The 21,665-nt window shown below is 33.5% G+C and overlaps 1 pseudogene; it reads right to left on the bottom strand.

The window, feature by feature from the left end:
• Positions 1–12,958: 12,958 nt before the first annotated feature.
• Positions 12,959–21,422, bottom strand: LOC136203288 (probable LRR receptor-like serine/threonine-protein kinase At3g47570; annotated as a pseudogene).
• Positions 21,423–21,665: the final 243 nt, after the last annotated feature.

The following is a 21,665-nucleotide window of genomic DNA, read 5'->3' as shown; positions in this document are numbered from 1 at the left end:
GGGGTGATGAAACTGATGATGAACAGTAGGGTTGGGAAACAGTAAACGGGAAGAAATCAGCGGCAAAACACAAAAATGATAAGAACACGTCCCGCGCAGGGTGGACCCTTAAGCCTCCGGTTTACCTGAGATGACAATTATCTATTGGAACTACAGAGGGATAATGAACGCATGTACTCAGTGTTATCTTTTAAATATTTGCTCTTCTTATAAACCTGATTGGCTTTGCATTGTTGAACCTATGGGAGACTATTCCTCCATTAATGATCGTTTCTGGGCTCAATTGGGCATGAAGTTAATTGCTCAAAATGACAGGGATAAGCCGACTATGTGGCTGTTTCAGGCTAGTAGTTTAACGGTCCAGTGTAATGTTATGCATAGAGGGGATCAGTATGTCCTTATTAGTTGCTGTTTAAAGGGTCAAGATCATTACATTTGTTTTGTTTATGGAAGTATCTGGGCTAACAGGAGGAAAATTATGTTGGATGAAATCGCCTCGCTCCGCTGCGCTAATTCTGGTGTTTGGTTGGCCATTGGAGATTTTAACGCTGTACTTGGCGCCCACGAAAAAACTAGAGGGCCTCCGGCGGCTAGGCCTACTCGTGAATTTGGGGAATTTGTGGATGATGGAGAGTGGCAGAATGTTCCAACTGCGAGATCATTCTACACTTGGTCTAATGGCAGGCATGGTCAGGCTCGGGTAGATAGTAGGCTGGATAGAGCCTTGGTATCAGAAAATTTCTCTTCGATCTGGACCTTAAACTGCACGGCTCTGGTCAGACACTTTTCGGATCACCATCCTCTACTGTTTCGTTTTTATGATGAGTCGTCACGTGTTTCGCGGTTCCGTTTTCAGACGATGTGGGTCTCCCACCCGAACCTCAAGGAGGTAATTAGTACTTTTTGGGGCGGAAATCACCCAAATTTGGGTCCAATGCATCTGCTTAATTATAAGCTCAGGGGTTTGAGAAGCATTCTAAGGAGTTGGAACAAGGATTGTTTCGGTCACTTAGATCAGAATATTGAAAAGAGTGAGGGTGAGTTGAATGATATTCAAATACAGATCGCCAATGGATTCACGGAGGAACTCCACAGGAAAGAGCTGCAGGCTCACACATAGCTTGAATATCACCTTCTTCAAAAGGAAACCTATCTGAAAGATAAAAGCAGAGTCAATTGGTTGTCTGTGGGAGATCGGAACAACACTTTCTTTCATCAGATGGCTAATGACAACATCTCCACAGATCAGTCCCAAATTGCTAACCACATAGCCGATTACTACGGGAATTTGTTCAAAAATGTAGTCACCAGCCGGCAAGATTTCTCGAAAGTGGAGAAGGTTATCCCTCTATCGGTTACTGCTGAAATGAATGATACTTTGGTCCGATGCCCTTCGGATGATGAAATCAAGCAAACCGTTATGACTATGAATTCGTCCAGCGCGCCAGGCCCGGACGGGTTCACTGGGCAATTTTATCAATCTTATTGGGAGATAGTGGGAGCTGATGTTTGCAGTATGGTGCGCTGGTTTTTTGAGAATGGTGAAATAGGTGCTGGGCTAAATTCCAATGTTCTTTCACTGATTCCTAAGGTTGACGGAGCCTTGCGTATTGAGCATTACAGGCCAATTATGATGAGTAATTTGAGCTTCAATATTCTCTCAAAAATCCTGGCTGACAGATTAGCAGAAGTTGCCAATGCCATTGTCTCTCCTAATCAATTTGGTTTCATTAAGGGAAGAAGTATACACCAATGCATTGCACTGGCCTCAGAAGGGATTAACTCGATGCGGAAAAATGTTTTGGTGGCAATATGAGCTTAAAGATACACATTGCTAAGGCATTCGATACCTTAGACTGGAACTTCTTGCTTTCAGTTCTGGAGTCTTTCGGTTTTTCCCTCCAATTTAGAGATTGGATTTTAAATTTGCTCTCCTCTGCTAGGATCTCAATTATGACCACTTCCGGTCTTTATGGGTACTTTGCTTTCTCAAGGGGTGTGCGTCAGGGGGACCCCCTCTCTCCCATCTTATTTATCTTGGCGGAGGATTTTCTTAGTAGATGGTTGGATCAATTGGTCTCTAAAGGTCATCTGCTTCCATCTATTTACTCAAGCTCTTGCAATTTTCCTTCGCATTTATTGTATGCGGACGACATACTACTGTTCTGTAGGGCGACATTAGGGAATGTCAAAATCCTGGCGGAAGTCTTGGAGGACTACGGGTGTATCTCAGGTCAGCGAGTTAATTGGCAAAAATCGGAGGTATTCTTCGCTGAATCTGTCACTATTAGGAGAAGGCTGAAAATGGCAGAGATAACTGGGATTAGAATTGGAGCTCTTCCGTTCATGTATTTAGGCGTTCCACTATTTATGGGTGCTCCACGCTCTTCCTTTTTAAGCCCGTTGGCGGACAAAATCTCGGGAAAATTCGCTAAATGGAAAGGAACGACGCTCTCAATGGCCGGGCGGCTTACGCTGGTAAAATCTGTTATCTGTGGCTCTCTAACTCATTCTTTCTTTATCTATAAGTGGCCTAGTAAGCTGATCAAAAGAATCTCTGGGCATATGAGGAACTTCGTTTGGTCAGGCTCCATCTCCAAGAAAAAGTTCATTGCCCCGCGCTGGAAAGATTGTTATCCGACATTCAAAGAAGGGGGACTTGGAGTAAAACAGCTAGACACTTGGAATTTAGCTTTAACTGGTAAATTGGCATGAGGGATGTTAGCAGATTCTTCTTTCTGTTTCAATCTGCTTCGTTCGTGATTTCTGAATGCGGGGGTGGTATGGCTCGTCCAATTGCGTACTCTTCAGTTTGGTCGTCTATAAAATCAGCATATGTTGTTTTGCGTGGTAATTGCAAATGGTTCATTGGCAGAGACTCGCGGGTAAATTTATGGAACGACGAGTGGTTGTTCCCCACGGTAGCGGACCGAATGGGACTAAGCATGCCTGATAGGGCTAAACATACTGAGTCTGTTTCTATGTTTAGAAACAATGGGCGTTGGATCAATTTGCCGGGGCTTGATGTTGGCACGGTCACTGCAATCTGAGAGGTTAAAAGCGTCGATGAAGATTTCTGTGTTTGGAAACCGAGCTCTGATGGCATTTTTACGGTTTGTCTGTTCTACTCTTGGCTTTTAGGCAACGCTCTGACGCGGCTGATGAGTAAGATATGGCAACCTTTTATTCCGCCTTCGATCTCGTTAACAGCTTGAAGAGCTGCTGCTGACAAAATTCCATCACATGACATGTTGAGGCGTAGAGGGCTGGTCGTTGTCTCTAGGTGCGGCCTGTGTGAGAATAGCGAAGAAACTTCAGCACATATTTTCGTGAACTGCATATTCGCGACACAACTTTGGGAGGCAATTGCCTCGCTTTTTGGTAGATGGATTGAAGCTGCTGCGACTATACAGTCTAGAATCAATGATATTATCAGCTTTAAATTCAGCCCTCAAATTAGGAACATATGGATCAGTGCAGTTGTTAATGTAATCTCGATTATTTGGAAAACACGGAATGATTGTTTCTTTGATAATATCAGGCCTAACATCCATATTGCTCTCCGTTATCTTTGGAATCGTCTGCACCAAACGGACACTTTAAGTCGCGGTACGGTTTGGAACTCGGTCACTGAACAGAAGATTATGAAATCCCTTTCAATCTATCCGTGTCAGCAGCGTGCTCCAAAGATCATTCTGGTTAGTTGGTCACCGCCTCCTCACGACTGGATCAAGGTGAACTCTAATGCCTCCGTTACAAGAGACTCCGCGGGTGGTGAAGGAGTTTACCGCCGCAGCAATGGAGAGGTAATCGGTGCATTCGCGATGCCTTCATCGCATCATGTCGCTCATATGGCGGAGTTGGAAGCTGCAATTTCTGCAGTTCGTTTTGCAGGGTCTCGAGGATGGTCCAATATCTGGTTGGAGTGCGACTCCACTTACGTGGTGTCCATGTTTCAGTACCATTCGACGAGAGTCCCTTGGTAGCTTCGCGAGGTTTGGTTAGACTGTATTGAATCCATGTCTCGGCTTCAGCTGGTTGTTTCTCACATTTTCCGCGAAGGAAATCAAGTGGCAGATAGACTTGCAAATTATAGTCGCTTGCAGGCTTCGTTTCATTGGTGGAACTCTACTCCATATTTCTGTGTAGATTTAGTTAGAGATAACCTTTGGAACCGGCCGACATTCCGGTTCATGTAATTGTTTTTGTTTTTTTGTCTTTTGGTTTTTTCTTTAATAAATTTGGGTCGGAGTTCAGGAAGGTGCCAACCTAGTTGGGATGTTGCTGCTCCCTCTCCGTTTCAATAAAAAAAAAAATATTAAAAGCTAAATTGTATTTTAATTTATTTTTTTATAAATTTAATACAAATCAATTACTTTTTAATATGTGAGGTTTGATTAGATGTAATAATTATTTTAAAATCGATGGAACATATAAACATGGGTTAAAATGGTCAAACAAATTTTTTTTTACTTAAAATGCCACACGATTGGATGAGGTGAACCTACATAGCTGTAATGTAATTGTATAGCAAAAAGAGAAGACACTAGAAATCAAATTGTAATGAGGGGGTCTTTTGAATTGTCATCCTAACAACTCTATTATTTTTGTCCTTATTTGTTCCAATACATATGAATTGTCAGGGCCGTTTTAAATTTTTTAGATCCTATACTAAATTTTTATCAAACCATTAATATTTAATAAAATTTTATATTAAAAAATATAAAATGGAATGAATGAATGATAAAATTGTAAATTTTGAATGGTTAAATATCTAAATCACATATGCGTTCAATATAGTGAAAGGGTGTAAATAGATCTTATTACATTACATTATTATTTTTTCAATTTACGCTAATATCTATATTTGACTAAGCACGTTTTAAATTTTAGAGCCCTTATAATTTTGAAGTCATGTACGGAAGGGTTTCTTGCACACCTCCATCTACTCCCCTGGATTGTTATTATCAAGGGGCCTCAATCTCATTAACAATTTGTAAAAAAATCGTTAGACATGATAATATTGTTTGCGATATTTTTGAAAAATTCTAATTTTCAACATTGATATGTTAGTGGATTAAAATATGAATGCGGGCCATGTCAAAGAAGTTAATTCTTAAAAGGTATAATGATAATTTTAGAAATAAAATAAATGATTTGTACATATACTTGATTTCTAGAAATGAAGGGATTAGACGAGTACTACAAAGACTGAAAATGAAAATATCTCTCTTGGATTTCCGGTTTAGCTTGACAAGTCAACTTACAAATGTTGTACTTATCTAAAGCTAATAAAATAAAATCAACAAAACGCAAAACATTTTTAATTTATTTTATTTTTTTGTAATTATTTTCAATTGTTATTGGATTACAACTTGGAAACGTAATTATACGAGCAAATTGTAAAAATAAAGCAGTGTGTATGATGAAATTGATTGCGACAAATATGCAACAAACTTGATGTCATAGCCGAGGATTGGTTGTTGACGAGATCATTGGACTTTTTGATGATTATAGACGTAATAGGAGTCTAACAGATAATTGGAGGACCAAAATAGATATTTGCTAATTAATGGAATAATCATCCGCAATTTTGTTGGAAAAACAGAGTGATGGGCAGATACTTTTGGAGTCGATTTCAAAAGCTTTAAACCGTTGTTTTGAGTAAATAATTTTGGGTGAATAAACCATTTGGGTAAATATTTATCAGTCTCTACATTTACCTATTATACTGTTTAAGTAGTCTTTACATTTTAAATAATCTTGAGTAAATAATTTATCAGTGTCTACATTTAATTTAACTGATTTTAGGGTTAAATTTGTACAATTTATCACTTTCTACACGTAGGGTAAATAATTTATCAGTATCCAAAAACGTTAGGCTCAAATTTTTGACTCTTACCTAGAGGTGGTAATTATCGGGTTCATCTCATATCAATTTGCAGTTCAATGTCAAATGATTCAATTCTAATCCAACCCAAAAACTTTCGTGTCATAATTATATTAACCTAATCGAATTAGTTTCGATTTAGTATAATATTTTCGTACAACATATAATTTTACTGTGTATATATGTTAATTAAGACTTGCAACTAAATGTATACAATCAGCAACACATGAAACATGACAATGGTTTGAACAATGAATTAGTATACATGGAGAGGAAATAATTGAATTTAGGGATAAGGTGTAAAAATGTCTTTAACGTTTAAGGTCATGAGCAATTTTACCCCTAACGTCTAAAATGGTGCAATTTTACCCCAACGTTGGTAGCTAAGAGCAATTTTTACCCTTAACATTAACAAGTTTGATCAATTTTAGATATTATTATAAAACATAAATATTTTGTTTCTTATTCTGCACCAATTGCATATCTGTTCGTTTAAAAAAAATCATATTTTCTATGAATTAATAATAGAATTGAAGATTAACATTTATAAATTTAGTAAAATATTTTGAATTTTTTTTCCTAAAAAAACAAATTTGGTTTGATTTTTTATGATTGCTTCAATTTGGCAATTTCTTTAGACTTGGAAAATAGAAAAGATGTCTGACGGCTAGAAATTAATGGACCTCTCAAGAATAACAAAAGAAGAAATTAATAATAATATTGAAGAAGAAGAAGAAACACAAAAAACAAAAGTGATGCTAACATATGCACAAGCCCTATATTTATACTAATACTAAACTTAATATCTAACAGCAATATTAATTAACAACAGTAATTAAAACACATCGTTATTCAACATCCCCTTCAAGTTGAGAATTGTGAATGTCAAGAATCCACAATCGTTGAAGCAAAGAATTGAAGGTAGACTTGTGAAGTGGTTTAGTAAAACAGTCTGCTAGTTGATCTGCGGAATGGACTGGTAAGAGGTGAACAATTCGAACTTGAACTTTATTTCGAACGAGATGGCAATCTATCTCGATTTGCTTCGTACGTTCATGAAAAACTGCATTTTTCACAATGTGCATTGCGGATTGATTATCACAATACAATATAGGTGCTTGTGGATGTGGAATTGAAAGATCCTTCAACAAGTATAATAACCACTGTATTTCGCAGGTAGTAGATGCCATTGCTCAGATATTCAGCTTCTGTCGAAGAACGACTAACCGTATTCTGCTTTTTAGACTTCCACGAAACTAACGAATCACCAAGAAAAATACAATAACCTGTAACTGACTTTCTTGTTTCTTTACAGTTAGCCCAATCACTATCTGTAAAACCTCGAATTTGAATGGCTGAACTTAATGAAAAAAAAAATTCCCTGAGCTGGATGTAATTTTAAGATACCTAAGTATCCTGTGGGCTGCTGTAAGATGTAATTTCTGTAACTTTCCTATTAATCTCCTATACCCTGTAATTTCTGTCAATGCTACCATGTTTCCTGTATTAAGATCATCCATACAAATAGGAGTAGAACAAGGTTTAGCTTCAAGGAAACCATATTCAGCAAGCAAATCAAGAGTATATTTCCTTTGATAAAGAAAAATTCCTGCTGAAGTTCTAGAAACCTCAAGTCCTAGAATAAATTTTAATTTTCCTAGATCCTTGATGCTAAAACATTCACGTAAATAATTTTTAACTTTCTGAATTTCTTGTTTATATTGGCTAGCTAAAATTATGTCATCGACATAAACCGCCAAGGCAATGAAATACTGTCCAGTACCTTTCATGAATAAGGATGGATCAGAAACAGATTGTCTAAAGCCAAATTGAACTAAAGCATGAGCTAACTTACTATTCCATTGTCTACTGGCTTGTTTTAAGCCATTCAAAGACTTAGTCAGCCTACAAACAGGATTAACAACATCAGTTACAATGCCTTGAGGTAATTGCATATAGATTTCTTCATGTAAATCCCCATGAAGGAAGGCATTATTGATGTCTAATTGCTCTAAATTCCAATCTTTAATGGCTGCTAAAGCAAGTAATACTTTAATAGTGGTTACCTTAGCAACAGGGGAAAAAGTTTCAATATAATCTAGACCACCTTGCTGGGTATATCTTTTAGCAACTAACCTAGCCTTGTCCGTCACTCTTTCTCTTAATCTTAAAAATCCACCTACAACCGATTGATTGTTTTCCTTCAGGCAAAGAACAAATTTCCCAAGTCTGGTTTTTATTTAAAGCATCAATTTCAGCACTTATTGCCTGCTGCCAAGCAGGATTTTCAGCAGCTTTGTGATAATTTTGTGGCTCTTGATCTGTTAACAGAGAAAAAAAAAAGGCGGCCCGGTCACATTACGCGTCCCCGCTGAGCGAGGGTCCGGGGAGGGGTCCCACCACAAGGGTGTACTGGGGGCAAGCCTTCCCTTACCAATTTATTTGGCAAGAGGCCACTCCTAAGACTCGAACCCGTGACCTCTTGGTCACACGACAACAACGTTTACCGTTGCGCCAAGGCTCGCCCTCTATCTGTTAACAGAGAACAAGAAAAAAATTTCTGTGACGCAGACAATTTATCATAGGTAACTACATCAGAAATAGGATGATATATATCTTTTTCTAATGTGCTAGTTGTACTAGAATCTAACAAAGCACAATGATAATCATGTAAATACTTAGGTTGTCTAAGAACTCTGTTAGACTTCCTAAATACTAACTCAGGTAGACTCTTTTTAGATTCTTCTGGCTTTTGTGAAATCTGCAATTCTATATCATGTAGTTCTTTAGAACAACTATCTGCATAAAGAAATATTGTTTCATAAAAAATTACATTTCTAGATACCACAACTTGCTTAGTGTCTAAAATTAATACTCTATAGCCTTTTTGTCCTTGATGATAGCCTAAAAAAACAGCTTTTTGTGCCCTTGAATCAAATTTGGTTCTATTTCTTTGTAAAGTACTTCCAAAACACAATGAACCAAAATTTTTCAAATTTGAATAATAAGGCATTTCTCCATATAAAACTTGATAAGGTGTTTTCCCTTCCAATAAAGGTGTTGGAATTCTATTTATAAGAAATACAACATGCCCTACAAAAAAAATCCAATAAAGACTAGGCAAACTACTTTGATATTTCAAAGCTCTTGCCACATTTAAAATGTGTTGATGCTTTCTTTCAACTAAACCATTCTGTTGTGGTGTTTCCACACAGGATGTCTGATGTAAAATACCTATTGATGCATAAAAATTGGACAACTTAATGGACCATAATCACTTCTAATAACTTTAACCCTTTTCCTAAATTGTGTCTCTATCATGATAATGAATTTCTGTAATACAGCAGAAACATCAGATTTTTTCTTTAGCAAAATAGCCCATGTGAAACGACTAAAGCCATCTACAATAGTTAAAAAATATCTTTCCCCATTGACAGAAAGCACAGTAGGACCCCATATATCCATATGTAAAATATCAAAACAAGCTTTAGTTTTGGTTATTGAAACTGGAAATTTCAATTTTCGTTGTTTAGCCAAGTGACAAATGTCACAAACAAAGTCAGTAGATACATCAATATCAGGATAAACTTTTTGCAAATCTAAAAGTCTAGCTTTGGACAAATGTCCAACCCTAAAATGCCATAATTCTTCTGTATTACAACTAGTCAAAACATTAATTTTGTCAAACAAAACAGGTTCAACTAAACGATATAATCCACCTTCAACACTAGCTAAACCAATCTTCTTCCTGCTCTTCGTATCCTGAACCACACACTGAAGAGCAGAAAATACCAAATTATAATCATGTGAAGATGTTAGTTTAGTAACAGAAATTAGATTGTATGCAAAATCAAGAATATACAACACATAGTAAAGCACAAAATCAGGTGAAAAAGAGACATCTCCTATATGAGTTGCTTGCAATTTCTGATGATTAGGTAATGTAATAAACCAATTAGAGACAGCCTTATAAGTTTTAAAAAAACTCAATGTTCCTGTTACATGAGCACTTGCTCCTGTATCAAGAAACCATGAATTGGAATAATGTGAAAACATACCTGAAGTAACGTTACCACAAACAGCATTAATTTGCCCCTTAGAATGAGCCTGATTCTGATTCTGCACAATCTGTACAATCTGCTGCAATTGTTCCCTTGAAAATCCTCCAAAAGAACTTGCATTTTGCTGTTTACCCTCTAAACCGTTGTTTTGCTTAACATTTTGCATACCAAAATCGTTTAAACCCTCATCTTCATCTAAAGAAAAATCCTCTGAATTAACCATGTTAACATTGGCTACTCTGTTCTTACGTTTAAAACCAGGAGGATACCCATGTTTTTCGTAACAACTATCCACAGTGTGTCCACCAACATAACCACAATAAGTACACACAACCTTTTTATTATTGTTAGCCATAGGCTTCCTAAAATTAGGATTAGAATTCTGTGTATTCTGTGCCAAAGCAACAACTTCTTGATGCAAACCAAAGGAATCTTGCAAACAGAATTGTCTTTCATGTTGCAAAACCATGGCAAAGGCTTTATTTGCAACTGGCAATGGATCCATCACCATAATTTGAGATTTCACAGTTGAAAAAGTTTCATTAAGTCCTTTTAAGAAACATATAACAAAATCTGCTAATAATTTGGACTTAATAATAGCCAAAGCATTGCAATCACATCCATTACACACACACTCAGGCCAAGCTTTCAAATCCTCATATTCATCCCACAGATTATGCAAGAAAGTAAAATATTCTGTCACAGATCTATCACCTTGATGAATTATGTAAATCTGACCTTGCAAATCAGCGATTGGAAACACATCCCCTTGAGAAAACCTTTCTTTCAGACTATCCCAAACTATTCTTGCAGATTCTTGCCCAATAATACCTTGAGCAATTGAAGTTGATACGGAATGAACAAACCATGACAAAATCAGATTGTTGCATCTCTTCCATGTAGAAAATATTGAGTCTGTCGAGTTAGGTTTCTGAATTGTGCCATCCATAAAATCAAATTTGTTCTTCGAAAGTAACGCCATCTTCATGCTTCTTGACCAGGAATGATAATTTGTATTGGTAAGCACAAGTGAAACTAATACCAGTGATGGATTTTCACTCGGGTGTATATAATACGGACTAGATTCTGGAATTCTAGGGTTAGCCATTGAAACATTGAACAATCAACCAAGAAGAAAAAAGAAGAGAAAAAAAATCCAATCGAAATCAATTCTTAAGAAGAGCTTCCAGAAAATCTCATAAGAGACAGAAAGAAAAGAAAATTATGCCCAATGCTCTGATACCATCTCAAGAATAACAAAAGAAGAAATTGAGAATAATATTGAAGAAGAAGAAGAAATGCAAAAAACAAAAGTGATGTTAACATATGCACAAGCCCTATATTTATACTAATACTAAACTTAATATCTAACAGCAATATTAATTAACAACAGTAATTAAAACACATCGCCAATATCAAATTTGATCCTACTTTTTTTTTTAAGGATCCTACCATTTTATAAAGTGCGATATTAGCTCTAACATATAAAATTATACAAATTTGATATTAATATTTTGAATAAAATATCAAATTTAGTTATACATTACCAAAATTTTGAAAATAATAGATTCATTGTTGTTTAACTGTCGTATCAAATATTCCAAATAATGTCAATGAACTGAAACTGTTTCGTACAGTTTTTTATTGGCTATGTTCAATTTGTGCTCCAAAGTAATAACATGATGGGATTAATTTTGGTTATATTATTTGTTAAGAAATTTCTGATAACAACTTTATTTATATTTCCACCTCTTACATGCACCGGAGCCGACCCTGAACCTAGGTCAGGAGTGTGAGGAGTGCATTGGTCTAGGGTCCAAGACTGACGAGTCCCAAAAATATTTCCTTTTTTTTTCGTTTTTTCGTTTTTACACAATTTTATCGTTTTTTTTTTTAAATCATTAAATAGGTTAATGGGTTAACCGAACTAAACTTGTGATTGAACCTATTTATTATATAGGTTAGATGGATCGGTCCATTTATGAGCCAACAAACAAATGGATCAACTTTAATTCGTTTAACTACGGATTAAACGGATCGTTAAATAGATCATGATCCATTTTAACACCTCTAATCCAGATATAGTTATTAGAGAAAGGAGAAGGTGCACATAATATATTGCTTCTGTCTAATTTGCTGAAATCCCAATTAAAATAGTGGTTTTTGATGATCATTTCCATATTTCTTTTGACGTACTACAATAAAATTTTATAGTCGGCACACAGATTACATATATAATGTAAAGATGTATATAACAACTTCTCCTATATTACGATTTCATCACTAATTAAGTACCGAAATGAGTAATAGCATTGCCAATTAATGGTTTTTTTTAATAGAAGAAATATTGCTCATAAGAATTGTATAATTTCTTTAAGAGTTAATTTCAAATAAAATCCCGTAGTTTCACATTTTTCTAGATGGATAATTGTGGTTTTTTTAATATAGAACCACAGTTTTTATTTTTCAAAATTAATATTTTTGGAGTTTTCTCTTATTAAACATTAACTTTCTCTCTCTCGTAAAAAACAATACCTAAATGATCTCAAATCTAAAAAATTGAAGAATTAAACTTAAAATATTATTTAATTCTTGAAATTTTTCATTTGGATTTGGCAAAGTGAACTCTAAATGAAAATTTTGCCAACCACAAGGTTTGTTTTGTAACCAAAACACCCACACAAGCATGATTTGCAAAACCGTGAAACCATAGAGTTTTATTTGAAATTAACCCATTTTTTATTTGTAAGATGTTGACATAAGACACTGAAATCTTAATTTGTCAAGTTTTGAAAGTCGTAAAAAATATTACAACGATGGAAGGTTCTGAGGAGATGAATTGAAACAATTTAATTACTAACTGGGGGAAATGGATAAACTGATTTTCGAGACCGAGTTAAATCTGAGCTGAGTCGAGTAGTGAAATGGATTCTCATACATTGCCTAGTAAAATAAAATCCAAAAGTCTCAAATTAATTTATTTAGAATAAAATTAAATTACCTAACATTAGCACTGTAAATTAACTTTATTGATATCTTTTAATATATAAACGATTACATATTTATTAAGCCTATTGCACATCATTGAGAAGTTTAACTTTGATCTTGTTGAGAGCACTTAGAATATCTTTGCTACTAATCCTCTCATCAGGTACATCTGCACAACACTTCAGGGCTAAGTTCATAATCGAAGATGTGCAATCTATCTTAGCCAAGTAGTGACCTTCGTCGACTCTAATCAAATTGGGATCTAAAATTTGATCGACTCTCGAAGGCAGCGACAAGTTCATATGCCAAAATTGGGATCTAAGTTCATATCTTCGTTAAACATCTCATCTGTAGGCCTTTTTCTTGTGAAAGTTTCTATCAACAGAATACCAAAACTGTATATATCACCCTTTATAGAAACAAGTCGTTCAGATCCATACTCTGCATCAGAATTTGATTTAGTCAGCATTGCATAAAAAGTTATTACTATTTCAAGTATAATATATATGCAGAAAATCAAAGATCACCTGGTGCCATGTATCCAACAGTTGCAAGAGTTATAGTCTGTATGAAAGATTGATCTTCTCCGACGAGCTTTTCTATGCCAAAATCAGTTACATGAGCAACCATATCCTCATCTAGAAGGATATTACTGGGCTTCAAATCACAATGAACAATAGGATTCATAGAATCATGATGAATGTATTCAACTGCTGATGCAACATCTATCATTATGTTCAATCTCTCAAAAATTTCTAAAAAGTAGTTGTGAGAATATAACCACTTTTCCAAGCTCCAATTAGGCATGAACTCCATGACTAAAGCCTTAAATTCAGTTGTACAACAACTGGTGATTATTTTCACAAGGTTTCTATGCCGAATCCCACGTAGTACTTCACACTCCACATCAAAACTCTTGAATTCTCGTTCTGACTCTAAATTGAAAACCTTAACCGCAACGGATAAGCCATTTGAAAGATTCCCTTTATATACCGAACCAAAACTCCCCCTGCCAAGCAAGTTCACCTCATCAAATTTATCTGTTGCCCGTTGAAGCTCATGAATCGAAATTCTTTGCCATATTGGTAAAGGTGGAAAATTCACTCGGTGAGTCAACAATCGGGTTTTCCTTTTCCAATACCAAATTAGAATGACAATAACAATTCCAAGTGCCAAACATGTTAATACAATTGCAACCAGTGTTATCTTGGTTTTCTTTGAATGGTTCTGATTGATGGTTCTGCACCGATTGACTTGGAATTTAGGTTCCCCACATAGTTCTTTATTTCCTAGAAATGATTGGGCCAATAAGTTGATAAATGGCCCTCCATTAGGAATTTCTCCTTGTAATTCATTGAAGGACACATTAAAAACCTTGAGATATTTTAATTTCTCTAGAGACTTTGGCAATTCTCCTGAGAGATGATTGATTGACAAATCCATGAATTCCAAGTTTATCGCATCACCAAATGATTCAGGAATGGAACCCTCCAATCTGTTATTAGACAAAGAGAGACGCTTTAGAGATTGAAGGCCTCCAAAGGTGGGTGGGATACTACCTGAGAATTGATTTCCAGACAAATCAAGTAATATAATAGATCTCAAGGTGCCAATATCTATTGGAAGATCACCACTTAAGGAATTTGATGATAGATTGAGTTCAATGACATCTTTAATCTTCCAAAAAGTTGACGGAATAGTAGAATTGAGTTTGTTGGATTGAAAATAAATATTCCTAAGGGAGGTGAGATTACCAAAGCAAGAAGGAATATTTCCAGAGAGCTTATTTTCCAAAAAATATATATCACCCAATCTCTGTAAGCCACATAATTCAGAAGGTATGGGCCCTTGGATTCTATTTGTCTGAAGGTGTAATACTTGAAGTTTCCTCATTTTTCTAATTGCCTTAGGAATAAATCCTCTTAAATTGTTATCACCTAGATCCAAATAAATCAAGCTAGTTAAGTTGCCTATTTCCTCGGAAATGGTTCTCATTAGCCCACAACCATTCATGCTGAAATGTTCAAGTGAAGAAGATAGGTTTCCTATCGAAATTGGTAGAGTAGCATTCAATGGATTTTCAACCAACCTTAAAAGTGTCAAATTTTTGCAATTAGCCAATGAGGAAAAGAAAGTCAATAAAGATTGACTAGTGAGTTGATTTCTCTCTAAATTGAGAATCTGAAGGTTTCTTAAATTGCCAAGAGCAAAGGGTATAGAGCCAGAGAACATGTTTGAATCCAAATCCATTTTAGTGAGCCTGGACGCATTACAGAGAGATATAGGAATAGGGCCATAAAACTTATTTCCTCCAATATAAATTTCCTCCAGATTGGGAAGATGGAGACCAGAGCTCGGAGGAAGACTGCCTGAGTGATGGTTAGCAACCAATGACAACACTCTTAATGTTGAAATATTAAAAATATTGGAAGGAAGCATTCCACCAAGGTTGTTAGTTCCGAGTAACAGTGTCTCTAGGTAAGCAAGGTTACCTATTTCAAAGGGAATGCTACCTGCGGTGACAATTCATTTGAGAAATTAGAAATTAAAATTGTGTTTGTAAAAAACTTCAACTAAAATTTTAAGTAGGTATTGAAACCAAATTCAACTATAATTATATAAGTGTTGGTCTGCTTTATTTTTATAATCTTTCAACATAATCAGCTTAACACTCATAAAGACATATAGTTTATTGTCAATTTAAACTCCTAAGTTACATAATATAAGGAGCTAGATCTAACAATAATACACATGTTCACTGTTGGTTTCAAAATATGTTTGAGATTTTTCATGTAAGTCTGACATTTTCTGTTCAATTAAAAAAGTTGCAATTGGTATCTTAGTTGTAAATTTTAGTTTTCATTTCCAAATGCATTCTCAATATGATTTTTTGGCATAAGATGTTTTTTTTTCTTCTATATATGTTGAAGTTTCTTTATTGTGTCCAATAGGTAGCCATTTTTCAAATGTTACTTTTTGAGAATAAGGGCAGTATATAAGTTGTAAATTTTAGTTTTCAGTTTTTTTATGAGAAAATTTTAGTTTTCACTTACAAATGACTTTTGGATATGCTTGTTAGAATTTACTCTTGTTAGGTTTAAATTTTAGCATTAATATCCTTTTGATTAGAAGGAAAGATGAGTGTTCGGTTCAGACATGAACCAAATCACATTTCGGTTCAATTCTTTCCATTTGAGTTCAATTTTTAGAGCAAATCATGCTCACCTCTAATCACTTTAAAAATTTCAGGAGATAAAAAGATACATTTCAGATAGTTAATATGTCCCTTTAAGCAAGTTATTGATATAAATAGAACTTTTTCAAAGTACATGTGGACAATTAACTTTTTTAGACAAGTAAAGGGGGTTAAAGATGTAACTAGTCTTTTAAGTATGTAAATGCAAGTAGGTATAAAAGATTTAATGCTTTGATATAAAATAGGGTAATTAATTTATTAGTCCCTATATTTTGACAAAACACACTATTTAGTCTGTATTTTTAAAAACACATGGTAAGGTCCCTAACCTTTTTTCTCAGTGAACTGTTTAGTCCTTCCGTCTGTTTGTTAGATTTTTTTACCATTTATGACTTTAGAAATGACTAAATTACCCTTTACTATTTACCTTCAAAATTCAGAAGAGAAAATCCAATTTAAAAGAGGAAGCTATTTGTATGGAGAACAAGAAAAAGAATAGACCCAATGCTTACGAATTTGAATGATTAAGAAGAAAATCAAGAAGAAAAACACTCAAAGTTGATTTCAGATGAAAAGAAAATAAAGGAAAAGAATAACGAAAATCAAAATTGACTAACAAAATCTTCACGACAGTCAAACGTTAGGGACTAAACAGTTCACCGAGAAAAATATTAGAGACTTTACCATGTGTTTTTAAAAATACAGGGACTAAACAGTGTGTTTTGTCAAAACATAGGGACTAATAAATTAATTACCCTATAAAATAATAACCTAGTAACCAAATAGTACTAAAAGAATTTTCTTTCCTTCGCAAAATAATAAAGATTGGATTTAGATTAATTCTAAAACAACTACGACGAGTATGAATACATACCTGTCAACTTGTTTTCTTCAAAGCCAAGACCCCTTAACACGGTAAGATTTCCAATAGATGAAGGAATTTGACCACTAATGGAATTTCTTCCCATGGTTAATATCTCCAAATTTATAAGATTGTCAATGGACTTTGGAATTTCTCCTATAATAATCAAACAAATGATAAATTTGTAACTGATTAGTTTAATTCATTTGTTTTAAATGTATATGAGATTGTAATTAGAATATATAACTGCAAGTAGGTACTATATATACGGAGTTATAATTTATATATATATTTAAAATATTTATTCAATTTTTCTGTTCATAGTCATAGAAACTGTGTTATCTACCACATGTCAATCGAATCTTTCATATGTGAATTGATAGTTCGATCAAATTTTGTATTAAAACAGTGTTTGCATATTGCTACAATACATTTAGCTAAGCCCATTGCACCTAGAATAAAGGAAGTATATATTTTTTAAAGAAATAAAAGAATTGATATGATAAATTTGACTCTGTTCTAAGATAAATGATTAAAGGAATCAAGTCTTCTATCCACATAAAAATTGATATAATAAATGAAATAATGTCTTAATTTGTTCATGTGTTGTGAGATATACAACACGTCAATTTTTGTATAGAAAATCCTTTATTTGAGTTGGAGAACCCAATTCTTCTAATAATTTTTACACTTCGATTAAATTTAACTAGAAAAATTTAATTTTATTGATTTCTTAAAAAAGAAAAACATCTTATAGTTATTGGAACTTTTGGTGGAGATAAAAAGAGTAATTGCAGAGACCAAGCATAACAAATATATTGATGGAATATGTTTCTTTGGTTAGTTTCTATTTCTCCTTAGTGTGCTATATTTTCTTTTCTAGATTTCGAATGAAAATTCAAAATCTTTTTAGGCCCATTACTCTATTTTCAATATACTGATGTATAAAAACACCTTGAAAGATTCATATTATATGTCAACTTGTCTAAGTTTTTCATATTAATCCTCGATTTTTTTTTTTTAAATTCACATTAAGTTCCTTGATTGTCAAATTGGTTAATTATAAACACAACAAACTCATTTTATTTGTGTCAAAAATTATATTTTTTTTTTTACAAATTGAAATAAGATTTCTATAGTTTTTTTTACAACCACATCACACATAAAAAAAGGGGTTAATTACAAAAAAAAAAAAATACCATGTGGTTTGTCTGATGCAATGTGGTACCTGTGATATTTTTTTTACAAACACAACCTCGAATTTGTCAGCATTAGCAAAATTAAAAAAACGACAGTGATTATGTTAAATCACATGGGCAATTTCGAATAGAAAAATTTTGACTTTTTTTTGACTTTTTTTTGTGTTGACTTTACATTTTCTTCTTCTTTATTCTTTTTCTTGGCTTTCACTCATCTTCTTCTTCTGCCACTTTCTCTTCTTCTTTTTCTTTCTCATTTCTTAATTTCTTCTTCTTCTTTTCTTTTCTTCTCTTTTTCTTTTAATTCTGGAATTCCAGAATTTTGGAATTCCAGACGTTCATCACGTCTAAAATTTCCAGACATGAAGTTCATATCTGGAAATTCCAGAATTAAAAAAAAATAGAAGAAAAAAAAAAAGAAGAAAATAGGAAGAAGAAGAGAAGAGAGGAGAAAGAAGAAGAAAAAGAAAAGAGAGGAGGGGGAGGATGAGGAGAAGAAGAAGAAGAATGGAAGAAGAAAGAGAGAGAAAGAAAGAAAAAGAAAAAAAAATTAAAAATTCATTTTTCGAAATTACCCATGTGCCACGTCAGCATTTTAACAGAATCACTGCTGTTTTCTTGATTTTGCTAACGGTGACAACCTCGAGTTTGTGTTTGTAAAAAAAAATATCACAAGTATCACATTGCAAATCGGCCAAACCACATAGTATTTTTTTATAATTAACCCTTAAAAAAATATTTTTGAATTATTATAAATGGAAATTGGAACACATATGAATTGAATAATGCTCCGTTAACTGAGGTTTATGTAAAAAATGACTTTTCATTATTAAGGTTTAACATGACAAAAAAAAAATAATAATGAGAACTTAGTACGTGAAAATCAGGATAATTTGGAACCTCAGCATGCTTTTTCATAGTAACTATCACCTATCAAATTTCAAAATAAAATGAATCTTATAGGTAACTTTAAAATTGTTAAAGTCAACATATAAGTTTCAAAGCATGGTGAAAAAATCTCTACGTGAATATCTTGAAAATTATTGAAAAAAACATATGTAACCCTTACATGCTACTTTGTCAAAAACAAAGTTACCATAGAAGACACCTGCTAACATAATGTCATTTTTAATAAAATTAATATAACAAAAAATAATTTACTGTAAAATCATTATAAAAGTTTAGTAAGTTCAACTAAACGTAATATTAATATGTAAAAAATTCTAAGTAAATAAAAATTCGTTAAATTTTACTCTTCTCTAAAAATGAAATAAAAAAATATCAACTCAATTAATAGTATTTTCTTCGTAAGTACAAATATATTGAATCTTTATTTTTACTCATTATTATTTAATTTATTATATTGAGCTCACAATTACAGTTTAATTAACAAAATAATTTCTTTCAGAAAAAATATGAATAAAATATTTAGTTATTTTTGAAGCATTTAGATCTCACAGCCCACGAACCGCGTTTCGGGTAGGATTTTGATCCACCAGCGAGGACGGGTCATTCTTCGCAGTCGTCTTGAGGCCAGCTAAGCGACTGCGGCCTAAGAAAGACCAAAAATAGTAAGGACTTTTATCGTCTGTGGTCTCGGCACATAAATAAGGGGATCTTACTCCACAATAAGGCATTCCATTTTCTCTCTCTACTCACTCTCCCTCTACTTTACTACTATTCTATTTAACCATTTAATTTCTAACTTGACCGTCAAAGTGTATCCTAGGAACTGCTCCCGACACAGTACAACATAGAAGGACAAATGATTGTTTAGATCCCAACTTCTCGTCATTAGTGCAATGAGCGTGTAAACACAAGCATTCTAAAGAATGAATGTCAGTAACATAAGATCGCATGTTATATTATTTTTGAAAAAATCCAGTAATCAAAGTGAAGACAATAATTATGAGTAATATAGACAATTATTCATAGTAGATATATTGACCTTTAAGATTATTGTCTGCCAAGTAAAGACGATAGCGTTTTGATAAGTTGCATATTTGTAGTGGAATGCCTGTAACGATAAATGAAAATTAAAACATGAAATAATCATTTAAACATTTATTTATTTATTCTAAGGGAAATTTAAAAAAAAACACAAAAAAGTTATTTCGCCTTTTCAGATTTTGAGAAATATAAAATTATTTTTGTTTTTACAATTATGATATTTTTTTTTTTTTGATAATATTAAAACATAGAATATTTTTACCCATCACTTTTATCTATTTCATTACTTTTTTAAATAATTCAGACTCTTACTTTTGCAAATATTTCGGACTATTTGCAAATAATGTAGTAAAATTAAACATTCACTTTCTAAAAAAATATATACTTTATCATATATAATTATTCAACTGTCTTCAAAGAAGGGTTTAGATTTGTTTTGTGATACATCTGGTTTTCTACTTTAGAAAAAAAAAAGTTTAGTTCTACCGTTATTGGAGAAACAATTTCAATCTGTACGTATAAAACAATGTTATTTCAATTTATAGGATGGCGAGAACGCTAAGTGTTGTAGGATGGCCAGAACATGAAATGACGGATTAAAAAAACTCATTCCGTTAATTAATCTTGAAAAGTGAACCACCTATTAAACGTTAAGTTTAATATTGCATTGTTTTGTACGTGAAAGCCAAATCTACAAAGTTAGGCTTAGATTTAAAATGTTTTTACAATATAAAAAAAGGTACATATAAAGGAAATAAGAAATTAACCTCCAAAGTTATTAAAGTCGAGAGCAAGATGTTGAAGTTGGGAGAAAGATCCAATCCATAAGGGGATAATTCCATTGAAATGATTATATGTCAAGCCTAACCACTTCAATCGATGTAATTTGGAAAGTTGAACAGGTAAAGAACCGTGGAAGGAGTTATTGAATAAAGAGAACGCGACTAGAAATGAAAGGTTTCCAATTTGTGGAGGAATGGTCCCTGTTAATCTTGTGTCTTCAAGTAGTATCTTTGTAACCCTACGATGGCGAGTTCCACAAGTAATTCCAATCCAATTACAGACTGATGTATCTTTAGACCAGTTAGATACTAACAGATTTTGCGGGTCATCTGTGATACGAGCTTTCAAGGCAAGCAATGCATCTTCATCAGTGATGATAGTATTTGTGGCTCTGATTTCATCTGAACATTTGAGTAAACATATGGAACACAAAATAATTATGAATGATAAAGAATTCCTTTTCTCCATATATCACTCAATAGTTCAAAATGAGAAATGTTTTGAGGAATTGGTATAAATAAAAGCATTTGAAACTATATATATATATAATCTTAGCCCCTATATGGGTGTAAAAACTCAATTATGCTCTACCCCACTAGTTCAACATTGAAAAGTCTATAGAAAAATAATTAAAAGTATTTAATTTAATGTACTAAATATTAATATTAATGAATTACAATAATGTTATTTTGACTAGGCATACTATTCACTACCGAAAGAGAATAGAATTTGACTG

Source organism: Euphorbia lathyris, chromosome 8 (assembly GCF_963576675.1).
Source record: "Euphorbia lathyris chromosome 8, ddEupLath1.1, whole genome shotgun sequence".
Classification (NCBI taxonomy): Eukaryota; Viridiplantae; Streptophyta; class Magnoliopsida; order Malpighiales; family Euphorbiaceae; genus Euphorbia; species Euphorbia lathyris.
The sequence above is the reverse complement of the archived record's forward strand: the minus strand, read 5'-3'. Positions and strand labels throughout refer to the sequence as shown.